This window comes from Hylobates moloch, unplaced genomic scaffold (assembly GCF_009828535.3).
Source record: "Hylobates moloch isolate HMO894 unplaced genomic scaffold, HMol_V3 SCAFFOLD_17, whole genome shotgun sequence".
Taxonomy (NCBI): domain Eukaryota; kingdom Metazoa; phylum Chordata; class Mammalia; order Primates; family Hylobatidae; genus Hylobates; species Hylobates moloch.
This window is the reverse complement of record NW_026652292.1, coordinates 16,607,804-16,612,748: the sequence shown is the minus strand read 5'-3', so window position 1 is coordinate 16,612,748 and position 4,945 is coordinate 16,607,804. Positions and strand designations below refer to the sequence as shown.

At 34.5% G+C, this 4,945-nt stretch overlaps 1 non-coding gene across 1 annotated transcript; it reads left to right on the top strand.

Moving 5' to 3' along the window:
* The first annotated feature begins 4,354 nt into the window (after positions 1–4,354).
* On the top strand, positions 4,355–4,431 carry LOC116457155 (small nucleolar RNA SNORD81). The gene has a single exon (XR_004244927.1). It is a non-coding gene; the product is annotated as a small nucleolar RNA SNORD81 (small nucleolar RNA).
* Positions 4,432–4,945: the final 514 nt, after the last annotated feature.

Genomic DNA, 4,945 nt, shown 5'->3' with positions numbered 1-4,945 from the left:
TCAGACCCCACCACCAACACTGGGATCAAATTTCAATATGAGGTTTGGAGGAAACAAATATCCAAACCATAGCACCTTCATCATGGTGCTTGCATTCATGAATACGTACTCTCAAAAGGTATCTATAATGTGGAAGAGAGGTTCAGAGTACTGTCTGTATCATTGAGTAATGGTCTGGGAAATTGGAAAATTTTTCCTTAAAGAAATGAGAGTCTACTTAAAGGATGAGAGCATGAATTGGAAAGAGCAAGAAATATATGATGCCTTATTTCTATTCTAGACCAGAGGCTGGGATGTGGTAGATCTTCTAACATATGAGACTAATTAGTAGGTTAACTGTTGAAGGGTACGTAATATTAATTCAGTACAGATTGGCTTTTGTTAACCTAGCTGCTTAACCTTAATACACATTAACAAGTACTTTTTAATATTAGAATACAAAAAAAATCAACTAGTAAGACAGAAACTGGTACTTAAGTATTACAAAACTTATCATACCCAACAAAGATGCATGTAAATTATTTCAAGATTATTTGTTCTTTTTTTGAGATGGAATCTTGCTCTGTTGCCCAGGCTGGAGTGCAATGGCTTGTTCTCGGCTCACCACAACCTCCGTCTCCCTGGTTCAAGCAATTCTCCTGCCTCAGCCTCCTGAGTAGGTGGGATTACAGGAGCACACCACCATGCCTGGCTAATTTTTTGTGTTTTTAGTAAAGACATGGTTTCACCATGCTGGCCAGGCTGTAAGAGTGACATATTGTAGTATTTGCTTCTTATCAGTTAATAAATATATAGAATATGGAGGAAGATTCAAATGACTTCTAGACTTCAGGGTAAAATGGTATTATTTAATCTGATCTCACCTTGGGAATCCTATTTACTCAGCTTTTGATTTTTTTTGTTTTTGTTTTTACCAAAAAGACGTGTACAAAATGGTAATCGTGTCTAAATAGAAAACAGATATGTTACATAAAAGTGATGATAAGATAGAAATAAAGAAATATATATTTCAGGATATAAACATGATATGATCAAAGAGATAAAAGCCCTGAATTTTTAAATCACCCAAATAAATTGATTTGAGGTATAAATAAAAGCTAAAACCTCATTAACAACATGTATTACTAAGCAATCGCCTATTCATTGCATCGTAAACACCAATATTTTGAGGAACAACTAAATTTTTCCCCCAAAATGTTCCCTCTTTTCATGTATGTAGCTTTAGTCAAAAGGAAGATCTGATGAAAGTATGGATAATTCTAATAAAAAGGAAAAACAGATTAGTATTTGAGATGTGAACAAAAACAGTAATCTTCCAAGACATCAAAGAGGCTAATAGCTCTGTAAGGCTCTCCCACAATTCTCAAACTTTAGTCTTCACAGTAATGAGAATAAATAACAACTGCATTCCTTGCTAAAAAATACATCTTTAAGAACTTGCTCATTGGAAAGTGGAAAGAAAATATAGGAGAGAGAGTGGAAAAATGCCTGGGACTTGAGAACAGAACTCTCTAGCATTTCTTGACCAAAGATGGCATTCTAGGGAACCCTGTCCTTTTCTGAATATGGAACTCACCAGAGGAGAGCTTCTTCACCTGTATCTCAATTAATTTGCTTACTCAGTGTGGAAAAATTTCCTCCTCCAAAATTCAAGACATCCTTTTTCTTCTTATTTATTTAAGCTCTGCCCATCAGATCTATGTTATTTGTTAAAAGCTTCTTGTCCTGTGGTCCTTGCTTATGAGCTAAAGTTTGCTACTGTTCACTCCTCCCCATGGTAATGAGAAAATGTGTTCTGGGGTGCCAACATCTCTTGGTAAAATTAATCTGCAAACCATTGCAACTGAAATGATTTCACTCATAATAGTTTCCTAACCTGCTCTTTGCCATAACATTTTAACAAGGGTTAATAAAATAATTAACATGTTCAGGCAAATGTTTCCTCTCAGAGTCATCAGAAACTATTTTGAAAATAAGTTTTAGTTTTTGAACAATGAAAGACAGACATTTAATTCCAGGTTTTAGGAGATATGATTACATTAAGATTTTGATAAAATTTATGCATTGGGTCCATATTTTCTTCAAAAGAACGTTTTCAATTTTTGACTTCGAGTGTTTCAAATTCTCACAAAATATGTTTATAAACAAAGGTTAATCAGATGTAATCAGGATTAAGTGAAAAAAAAAATTCCTGTCTTTAACATTTCATATGACTGATGCATATGTTAAAATACTGTAGGAATTCACGGGAGAGAATAATTCTGACTAATGTGATATGACCTATGTGAAAATATTAAAGAAGTACATTTTCAACTGTTCCTTAGAGGTGCAATATGTATTTCTCTATACTGACACAAAAATTTTCAAGATTACCAAAACTGCTTTTATAAAATATTCTTCCTTTGACTGTATATCTTAATCAGTCACTCAAGGAAATTCCCAGAGTTTCAGCAAGGATTTGCAGGTCGTTTTGCAGAACTGGGTGTCCCACTCATGGAGTCATAAAAGCAAGTTATAAAGGAATGGATCATAGATCTAGATAAGAAGTGATGATTATCCAAGCAGTCCACATTTTATACATGAGGACACTGAAAGTAAATGGCTTTCCAAAATCAGAGTCAGCCTGAGGTTATAAAGCCTCTCTAGGGTGGCCTAATTCTCAGGGTTCATTTACTGGAACACAGAACAATGTAAAGTCAAATATCCTCTAGCTATGAGATTGTAATTCTTAAATTTCCTTAACCACTATCTGAGTTGGGTTGAAATCAATCACATGAGTAGAAGTGTGCAGCTGTCGTCAGACAGTTCCCAACCCCTTGAATAAAACAAAAAATATTTGTATTATGATCATTTTGCCATGACGGCAAATTTGAAAGAACAACAACAAAATATTGCCAGGAACACTGAAAATATCTAATAATGTATCAAGATCAGATATAGCAACCTTTCTTAAATTTTACATTTTGTAAACCTGCTGTCCTAGGTACTTTGGAATAAATGAACATAACCTTGGGCAGAAAATAATTCTATCAAAGAATGTTTGTACTATTGAAGCAGACAGTCTGTATCCTTCAGTTACTGCAATTGTTAATCATCATAACAATGGTGATTAAAGTTCATTATTCAACAGTATTTTAAATGTCAATGAGAAGAGTCAAACTCTATAAAATATTTGAAGAGATGTATTCTGAGCCAAATACGAGTGACCATGGCCCGTGACACAGCCCTCAGGAAGTCCTGAGAACATGTGCCCAAGGTGGTTGGGGCACAGCTTGGTTTTATACATTTTAGGGAGGGATGCGACATCAATCAAATACATCTAAGAAGTGCATTGGCTTGGTTCAGAAAGGTGGGACAACTCAAAGCAGGGGCTGGGGAGGGGGGAATGCTTCCAGGCTATAGGTAAATTTAAATATTTTCTGGTTGACAGTTGGTTGAGTTGTCTAAAGACCTAGGATGGATAGAAAAGAAATATTCAGGTTAAGACAAAAGATTGTGGAGACCAAGGTTCTTTTGAAGTCTTATAGTGGCTGCCCTTAGAGTCAATAGATGACAAATGTTTTGTATTTGGATCTTTAAAGTGCTAGACTTTTAGTTAATCTCTTTAGGATTGAGAGGGCACAAAGGAAAAAGATCTAGCTATATTCATAGAGATTCTTCACAGATGCAAATTTTCCCCTACAAAGTACAGCTTTGCAGGGCCATTTCAAGATATGGCAAAGATACACGTTTTGGGGTGAAATATTTTTATTTTCTTCCTTGTCTTGTAATGATATGTCAGAGTCACGCTGGAAAGTAAGTCACGATATATAGGGTTACATAATCAACCTGATGAGAATTTATGATTTGTAGGACATGACTCTCCAGACCCCTTAGGTAGGAATTTGGGCAAGATAAAAATCAGAGCTTAGTCCTCATAAACTATACTACCCAAAATATTTTTCAATGTACTTTCCTAATGAAGACCCACTGCAATTTAAAACCTTTACTAACCTACAGCAATATAAAAAAATAAATATTGAAAACAATGATATATGCAATCAGAAGACCTAAACAAGATACATTTAGAAAGAAAGAAAACAGTCCTAAGGAAGCATTAAAATAAATTATTTTCACTAATTTGATTATTCAAAAATGAAAATTACTGAAATTGTAGAAAAGCAATAAGAAATAAAAATTTCAATTACATGTTTAGTGATAGCTACGTGCAAAAACTGTGCTAGACATTGAATCATATTTAAACACCTTCAAAATGACCACAGGAAGCAGTTGTTATTATCCTGATTTTATGAATGAGAAAAATTAGGCCCCCAGCTGTTTATTACTCATGTATTCATTTATTCAAAAATAGCTTTTGGATATATGATAATCTCACTCCAACTTAAACTCTCTCACTGATTATCTGATAATAATAACAGGTCAGATATTCTTTAAAAAATATATAGCTATTGAATGTCTGCTCTGCTATGTTTACTATTTTGTTTGGTGAATGAAGACATGCATAAGCCCCAAGGTCATGGAGTTTATAATCTACCAGAGGAGATAAGTAGTTAAAATAAATACATTTTCTTGGTCTTGGTAAGGATTAACAGGTAAATTTAGATAGAGTAAGGAATGGTGGGTAATAATATAAAATTTGGTGTTGCGACTTTAAACATGTGATCAGGTTGACAGTTATAATATGCTAGTATTTTAGTAGCAAACTACATCAAGTGAGGTAGAGAACCATGGTGATGACTGAGTGAGCGAATTTCAGAAAGAGGAAATACTGAGGGCTAAGATCCGATAGGCAGATTACCCAAAGTGACTCAGCTAGAAAATAATTTGAATCCTCTTCGTAATGACTTCAGAGCCTGTCTCCTTACCCACTGCAGAATGCTAGAACATGTCTGGTTTCCCACGACCTCACCAACCTTGCACTATTTCAGACATTTTCAGTTTTAAA